This window comes from Pseudopodoces humilis, chromosome 1 (genome assembly GCF_049639895.1).
Source record: "Pseudopodoces humilis isolate 2021_Gansu_Grassland_sample_001 chromosome 1, ASM4963989v1, whole genome shotgun sequence".
NCBI classification, from domain to species: domain Eukaryota; kingdom Metazoa; phylum Chordata; class Aves; order Passeriformes; family Paridae; genus Pseudopodoces; species Pseudopodoces humilis.
In genome coordinates, this window is record NC_142200.1 from 148,603,834 (window position 1) to 148,613,290 (window position 9,457).

The following is a 9,457-nucleotide window of genomic DNA, read 5'->3' on the forward strand; positions in this document are numbered from 1 at the left end:
CACCATCATCATCATCACCCTGATCCTCACTGAACCTTGGTGCTTGTGGTGATTGGTTTTCAATCATGGCTTCAGTCCCCAAGGGAGAGACCAAGCCTTTGGGTACCTATTTCAAGCTATTTCTTAAAAAGGAAATAATTTCATGTTAATACTTTTGGAAGGTTTTAACAGCACTAATGGACAGCTGCAACCCATGAGGAGTCCCTGTGCTCTGAATCTCTGGGATGGAATCTCCTGAAAGGACCTGTAGGGCATTGTGTGCTGACTTCAGCAACTCAGGGAAATCTGCTTTGCTCCTTCATTCCACTGCAGACATATCAAAGTCACATCACCACCGCTCTTGGTCTGAGGGAGCTTCCAATTTCTTCTTCCATGAGATCATCTCTGTCTTTGTGCTTGCCAGATAACCCAGATTATTTTTTATTCCCAGGTTTCTACAGATCTGGAAGTGTTTCAGGCCAGGCTGGACTGGGCTTGGAGCAACCTGGTCCAGGGGAAGGTGTCCCTGCTATGGCAGGGGTTGGAACTGGATGGTCTCAAAGGTCCCTTCCAACCCAGCCTTTCTGGGATTATGTATGATTCTGTGGCCAGGGGGGTTCTGATTTGAGATTTCCTCTCATCTTTTGCATTATAAAGATGAACAGTTATGAAATGCCAAACCAGTGTGTTGTGCCTCACATCCAATACTAATCACAAATCCAAGAGTAAATGCTAGGTCTCTGAACCAGAGTTTTATAACTGATTTTTAACTCCATGTCACCCTGGTGAAACTCTAACACCAGCTTCTCCTTTGCTGTGATTTTTGATGGCAATTAATAGAAAAATATTCTCATTATCAAAAAATATCCAACATCTAGACAGATACAAGCAAAGAGCATTTATCTTATGGATAACTTTGATCTGTGACCAAAATCCAAAGGCAAGCCACTGCCAGAGTCTTACAGCAAATGCAGATCCACTCTCTTCTTCTGTTCTTTATCTGCAGAAATATTTTGTGCTTGGATGTGCTTACCTGCTCTTCACCAGTGCATGACTTTTATTTTCATCTGTGGTTTGTGCTTTTCAGTTTATTGTTAAGGATTTTAAAAAAATAAAGGACTTTTTTTTTTTTTTTTCTTTAATGAACAAGCTCATTAGCATGTCTCAATCAGGGTTTCCTGGGAAAACTCATGGCTAATTGTGCCTGTTAAAGTCTGCTAATCATACACAAATTTTAAGTGTGAAAACAGAGAACTGGAAGAACAAACTCTTCAGAGCAGGAAAGTGATGATTAGCCAGGAGATTTTATCTGGGTTTAACTCAAAATCATAGCTTACCTGTTTCTTGTAATCACTTTTATGTTCAAAAACAAGTGTCCCTTCCAGCTGAAGCAAATTTACATTTTGTTTATTGCAGCACGGGTCTGCTTTCCATTTTATACCAAAAAAAGGGGAAAAACAAGGGGAGGAGCTTTACTTTTCCATCCCCTCTGACAAACAAAGTTCTCTGGGGCTGTGAGGATGTGTTTGAAGAGCTGCTCTGATCTGAGCACCCCTGACACAGATTGATGCCTGGATATCAGAATTGTCTGAAATGCTGCTTTCCTTTTGAGGGAAAACCTGGCCATTTTAATTTTATCCTTGAAATGTTTTGTCAGAACTCATGACCTGGCACAACTTTCAGGGCAAGATGAAGGGATGGCCCATCCTGACCCACATTTTAGAGTTGCCTTGGGAATACACAAAAGCGGAGCACAGCACACAAGACGGATCATGACTTCAGGGGAATTTTCTCCATGCTCTTTCTGAGCTTGCAGAGTCTTTAACTACTTGTTCCAGCATCAGGATCGGTGTCATTTACGCACGAGGAGCCCTTCATGATCTCAGGGCTCAGCAGGCTCTTTTCCAGAGGGGATTTTTGAGCAATCCCAGTGTTGTGTGTAGGAAACGGCCTCTGGTGACATTTTTCTACTTTTGGTGCCACTGCCAGCCTGTGCCAAGGTGTTTGCTGCTGTAACAAATAAACTCAGCCATAGTGCAGTTGAACTTCGTGTAAATTAGGAGTGAGAAGGGTGAATGCTCCAACATCCTCCAGAGCTGGAGTATAAAACTGCTGCTTTATCCAAAATTAGCAGCATTTGGCAGCCCCAATTTAGCCTGCACATCCTTCTGAAAGCAGCCATGTTGTAAATGACATCAAGTTATTATTAAATTAAAAGTGACTAACTAAAGTGTCCTGTCTGCCCCTCTATAATTTGAAAATGAAAAAAAAGAATATAATGACAATAGCACTACATGATTGCAATAAGGGGAAGGGAAATTGGGAGAAGAAGGAAAATAACTTCAAAACTTCAAATAACTTCAGATAAAGTGCCCTCATTCAGTTGTCTTTTGTTTACTTCTGTCCTCATATTCTTAAGGATAGTAAAGGAAATCTTTATTAGTTGAGTTTAATTTTTCAGTTCCTATTTCTTAGCAGCATGGAGCTTGAGAACAAAACTGGAATCTTTGTACTCGAACATGCAGGATCCCATTGCAAAATAAAAAATTCCTGTGATTTTGAGCGGATCCTGTAAAATTAGAAATGAAACAGTTCAAAACCAGATTGGACAAGGCTTGGAGCAACCTGGTATAGTGGAAGGTGTCCCTGTCCATGGCAGGGGATTGGAACTGGATGGTCTTCAAGATCTCTTCCAACCCAAAACATTTTGGGGTTCTCTCAGAATTAATCAGGGAACTTCTGTCTTGTCTTTAATACTTTTCATTATCCATCAGTGTCGCGTGTTAAGGGCCTTCTTAAGATGTTTAGAGTAATTCATAGCAGGCCCTTTCAGGCCTTTCCTAATTCCCAGCTAATGAGTCTGACTGATCTCCACCCATCAGTTCTTTGAAGAGAAAAGTGTTGGCATTGGATTGAAGAAAACTCAGTGTGAAAGATAGTGCATCACATTAAAAAGATTTAAAAAGTGAAACTCCGCTCCTGTTGAAATCAATATGATTTGATTTCAAAATGAAGAGGATTTCACTAAAAATCAGCTTCAAAGTATCTGGAATCAAATAAAAATCCATAATTGAGAGTAGGTTCTTGATTTGGTAGCTCCTAAAGCATAAAATAAATAAATTAATAGTCTTAAACCAACTGACTGTGTGGTTTTCCATTGGACTGGCCTTTTTCAGCTGGGGTTTTATAGCCATGGTTCACTTTCAGTGCTAAGTCAATGATGGATGGTTCTTCACAAAAATAATCGTATGGTCTTTTCCAGATTAATTAACTGGGTGAGCAATTACAGATTCCCAGACAAAATGTAGCCTTGACTTAAACAGAAAAATTCCGTTCACTTCAGGTAAAATAAAAAAAAAAAAAAAAAAAGTGCAACCATTTGGCTACACAAAGATCTTGGTTTTTATCTGCTAATTTGGGTTTCCTATCAGGGAATAAATGTCTACATCCATGAAGTTTTTACCAAAGAAGGAAAAATGTCTTTAGCCAGGTGAAAATAATCAGTCAGGACCTGACAGCTGAAGGACTGTTTACCAAGGTTAGCGGGGGGGAAAAAAGACCATTAAGAGAACTTGGAACTGAAACAACTGAATCACTGATTCAACAGAAAGCGGGGATGTGAAAACAGCAGTGCTGCTACCAAGGCAAACGTGCTGAAAAACCGGCCTGGGTCAGGGGAAACAGGACCTTTCCCTGCCCCAGGAGGCACAGGAGAGTCATTAGTGCCTAATCACTCCCCTAACATTCCCTGGAAGAACTTTGCAGAGAGCACCCCATGCTTCTCATCTCCTTTTTAGGAAAGCAGTGTGGAGTGGATGATCCCAGAGCTTCTCTTTGCCAAGGAGCCAAAAGAATAATTTCTCTGTATTTAATCAACCTCCTTAGGCTTATTCTGTAAGAGCAAGAACCGAGAAGAGGCAGAAACTGGTTGCACAAAGCTCTCTTTAATACTGGAATCTCCAAGACATCCCACTTTTTGCTTTTTAAATCTATTTCTGAAAACTTAATCACACTTTTAATTGGTTTTCACAATTTTAGAGCTGTCAAGGTAAGGAGAGCTTTAGGGACTGTTCTTATAATGACAGAACTCCCTTTTTTTCTGACTTTGTGCTTAGAAACACACAAAAACCCATTTTGAACCCATTTCCATTTTAACATCTATTCAAGATGTCTCAGTTATGATATAGCTGCCTTAAGCTTTCAATAATGTCCAGAGACATTTTATTTCCAAAGAATGATGCAGATTTCACATTCCCCTCTAATGACTGAGTCATGAGGCTGAGCCAGTCATACCCTGGGCAGTGTGGGCAGCAGATGGAGGGAGGGGATCCTCCCCCTCCGCCCCACTCAGGTGAGACCCCACCTGCAGAGATGCTCCAGCCCTGGGAGGATGTGGAGGTGCTGGAGAGAGTCCAGAGGAGGCACCAGGATGATCAGAGGGATGAAGCAGCTCTGCTGGGAGGAAAGGCTGGGAAGATTGATATTGTTCAGCCTGAAAATGAGATGATTTCAGGGTGACCCAGTTGTGGCCTTGCAGTGCCTGAGGGGAGCGACAGAAAAGATGGAAAGAGGCATTTTACAAAAGCCTGGAATGACAGAACAAGCAGGAATAGCTTCAAACTGACAGAGAGCAAGTTTAAATGAGATATTAGAAATAAATTCTTCCCTGTGAAGGTGGTGAGACCCTGGAGCACATTGCCCAGAGCAGCTGTGGCTGCCCCTGGATCCCTGGAAGTGTCAAAGACCAGGTTGGACAGGGCTTGGAGCAGCCTGGGATAGTGAAGGTGTCCCTGCCCATGGCAGAGGGATTGAAAGGAGATGAGTTTTCAGATCTCTTCTGACCCAAACTCTTCTGTGATTTTGTAAAAGCAGCAAGAGCTTGCTGACAGATAATGGGGTCTGAGTGTTTGGCTTCCGTACTTTGAATCCAAATGTCCAATTGATTGGAAAAGAAAGATTTTTCTTTTCTAACAACTTAGATGGGAGTAGGTAAATAATGTTCAAATCCATATTAAATACAAAAAGTCTTCTGGAAACTAAGGGTACAGCAAGCCTATAGGATGCCTTAAAATTCTTCCTTTACCATGACTCTCTGCTGATATTATGTCATAACCAAATCTCAGTAACCACAATTTAAACTACACCATAGTATCTGGCACAGATCATTCTTATCCATTACTGGCTCCACAACCGTTTGGAAATGAAAGAAAATTAATATTTCCCTTTCTCTTCCCATAAATCAATGGTAACTTCTCATTAGGTTTCATTTTGTATGTCAGAATAAAACCTGAATGAGGCTCTGGGGTGCACAGAGTCCCAGACAACACTTAAGTTTTATTAAAATTATTTGCATCTGTTAAGATGCATATGAAGATTGTTTGATTCTTTTTTTTCTCTTTCCAAAATACTTGGCACTCAACCTAAGTGATGGAATTTAGATTTCTGACCCTTAAGACTCCTGTCAGCAAGCTGAGGATGCAATTTGTTTTGGGGTTATCATAGCTCTGAAAAGACTAAGCTAGATTTAACCTGGTATTGTTTGGATGAATTTGCAATCAAATAGAAAACCAAAAATATGATAATGACTCATATTTTTTAATGTAAGCATCTGAGATTTTTTTTTTCTTTTCTTTTGCACCTTATAGACCAGCACTGTTGAAACATTGGAGGGCTTTATAGCTTATTTTCTTTTTCATTTACCCAACAGGTTTGGTCAGAGATATTGAAGATTTTTGCTACATACTTCTGAAAAGATATGGTTTGGCGGTTCCAGATCTTACAGGGAGGCCTGAAGCTAAGCAGAACCATGTGAAGAGATCTGTCTGTTCTCAACAGGTAGTTCTTGTCAAGGACCTGCAGGTTCAGCTCAGGTGATCCCTCAGAAGTTGATTATTCGGGTTTGAAACTTAAATGTTCTGGAAATCAGCCCAGAACTTGCATCATTTAAGGACAAAACAAAACAAAACAAATCAAAACTTTCTGGAAGTTACTTCTAAGGTGATCGACGTGTTCTGTGAATTTAAAATAGAACAAAGCTGGGTTAATTGTGTTGACTGGGTCTGAAATACCATGAATCCTACGCCTTCCGCATAATCCTGGCAGGCTGGTGTTCTGTCCTGGCCAAATCTCAGTTGTACCAAAGAAGGAAAACATGTAAGAAAATGTTATTTCACGGAATTAGTCAATTTTTCACATGTCAGGAAAGCTACAGATGAAAGCTGAAGTGGGTTTTCATTTGTTCAAAAGTAGATTATCATCAAAAGAACAGAGCAGAAAGGTCTATTTTTCTCTAGAACTGAATCTATGACTTGTGAATAAACCTTTGACAACATTTCAGTTTATGTTGAGCTGATTCAAATTATGTGCTCAATTTTTATGCAATATTTGGCTTCCAGAAAAAAAGAGTGCATAAAAGTGGGAGATAAATTGACAGACAAACCACAGACTCTGCCTAGAAGTGCAGAATGTGCCTTGTGATTCCTGTCAAAGGTGTTTATGAGACCGTGTTACGTGCAGGTAATTGCAAGAATCTGCCACTAAATTCACTAAATGACTAAATTAAGAATTTTGAGCATTTCATCTGGGTTTGGGGATAAATGGTCCTTTAGATAGAGTATAAATAATATTTAAAGAAAAACAAAGCAGCAAAAGGAGAGCAGATTGTAAATGTGGCCCAACAGAACTTCAGCAAGGAGTGTTACAAGCAAACCCTCAGCCAGACTGCCTCTGACAAAACGCTTTCCCAACTGCTCCCAACTATGTGCTTTTCTGCCAAGGCACATGAAGCAGTTCATTAGGAAGAAATGCCTTTATCTGTTGGCCCAGAGTTGGGAATGTAGGTGGGGTTACACCACTGTGTCCCACAGAAGGGGCCAAGCTCCCACGAGAGGTGAGGTTCATCGTGTGGTTGCCCCTTCTTGTTCTCTGTTGCCTTTCGTGGTCAAACTTGCCACCTTGGCCTCTCCTCGTCCTTTTCCATTTGGAAGCCACCTCCAGCTATACCTCTCCTGCAACCCAGTCTGCTTTCCTTGTTCCACGCCTCACACTACAGAACAACATCTCATCAAAATTCATTTCTAATTAATAAGTGCTGGATTTGGTCCCGCCCCGGAGAAAAAGTCCAGCTGATTTGGGAGGGAGGAGGATCAATCTTTGTTGTGTTCTTTTCAGTTAGGAATGTACCAAGATCCTGTGAAGCCTAATCAAATAAAGGGATTTGTCTCTGACAGTCTCTCTGTCTCTCCTGAGTCTTTAGGAGGCTGTTCATTTCATTAAAACCACCTTGGAAAACGTTGCTCCTGGAGACGGCGAAAGGCACAAACATGATTAGCTGCAGATGAGGAATTTCTTTTTAAAGATCAGGAAATTAGAATCCAAGCTTTGGAAATCTTTTCTGCTCTGTGGCACCGGCAGTTCCTTCTCGCTGCACTTGGGAAGGATTATCTGAGTGATGATTCTTCCCTTGCTGCGCGTTTCGAAGTGCACCGCAGCCAAGCCAAGCAATGCACACCAGCACTGCTCTGTCAAGAGAGTTATGCTCTTTAAGGGCATTTCCCCCTCATAAAATATGAGGGTGTAAAATATTCCACTGGAAACACATATTTCCAGGGCTGGAAAACCAAGTGAAGAATGGTTGGGAGTGCACCAGAGCATGTGCTGGATGATGTAGGGGCTGCCTGCTGCCTTCAAGTCGATATTTTCTTTCTGGGAGGTGCTCATGACCAGTGATTTGAGTTAACAGAAGCCAAACCAAAAACAAAATTGGAAAACTCCTATTTTTTTCTTTCTTTTCTAGTAATACCTACAGGTCCAAATCAACCTTGTGTCTTTTTGTCTTGAGCATTGTACATTTAAGCTGGGTTTATGCTGTTAAGGATGACCAGGGCCAGCCTGCAATCTTCCATAGTGATCCACTCCCTCCACTCACATTCTCACTCCATGCCATTTTTCGCTTTCCCAGAAATTGCTCAGAGATGTTTCAAATACTACCACGGGTCAGAGCCTGTTCCCAGGAGGAGGTGTGGGTGAGGCCACTCTTTTTTTTTCACATGGACAAAAGTTTAGCCATATGGCCATAAGATGAATCACACACTTCAGGGCCAAGGAGCAGGTCCTGGACTGACTGTGTATCCTTTTGTAACCAGAGAAAGGGCCTTGACTTCTTGCAATCTCAACAGAAAAGAAAATCAAACGGGAAAAATAAAAGAAATATTATTTTCCAGATGGTACAGAGAGATTAAAGACGTGTTTGCTTAGTGCAACGGAGCATTGTACTGATGTCCTCTAGCTAGTGCTGACCTGTGGTTGATACATGCTCACCACAACAACGAATGGAATATCTTTGCTGGCCCGTCAAACTTCAGAAGTTGGCTCAAATTCCATATAAACCAAAGACCACTGAGAAGACAGTCAATAAAGTAGCAAAAAGACAGTTGAAAGGAGACATTGAAGGGGGAAACTTTTATTATAATCCTTGGAGTGTGACTCTAGCAGGTTTGGTTCCATGCAAAACCTCACTGCCAGTGTCATTTTCTGGTGGCATTTCCCTGCCTCAGAGCTGCAAGTCCCTTCAGCTTTTCACGGAAGGATCATCAGACCACAGCAGCGCCCATCCACCTTCCTTTTTTACCTCCTAGAATTGTAAGTTTTTTACCCTTTTAGAGTTCTGAAAGAGTCTAAATACTGATAGAACAGCAACGTGAACTCTTTAATATGAAAATTGTTTATTTATGCTCATCATGGGCCATTCCACCCTTTTCACAGAAGGACACCTCTAATCAAAGTGTACTGAAACATCCAACTCAGCTTCCCTTTGCTGTGGGTGGGTGAGCTGGGGATTTATGACCTTGTCCTACAGTAATTTTAATACTCTCCTTATTTCCTTGATTTTTGTCCCTTTGCCTTAACCACTGGTAATTTTCCCTAAAAACCTTCTGGCTGAAGACTTGTTCTATATCTTGACTGTCCACTCAGTGAAACACTTGTGACTAAATTTATCTGCCTTTTAAGTTGTTTTTAAATTGCCTCTAGCGTGTGATGTTTCCTTATCTTGGACAAGAGAGAGGAAAAAGGAAGGAGGCTATTTCTGCCATCTCTTTCCTCCCGCAAGAAACCCTCCTCCCCCTTCCCTTCTCCCTGCCTTCCAAAGCTTTTGTTCATTTAAAATTAGCCCTTTGAGGTGTTCTTGGGAAAATCAGGCTGAGCACAGCGAGCAACTCCCTGTGGGGAGGTTTGTTGCAGTAAACATGGGGCAGAAGCTCAGTGAGTCACCTGGCTGGCGTCCCCCCACTGCAGGAGGGACAGGGCAGTAGGAAACCCCTAAAGAAACATGCCAGCACCACCAGGGATACCTCAGTAAAACCATTTCCCATCCCATCCAGGCATCCCACCAGCAATTCCCTGCAAGCGTCAGGGAATTGCTAATTCCACTTAGTAATTAGTGGGCACTGGATGGCTCTGATCTCATTGCCATTGTTTG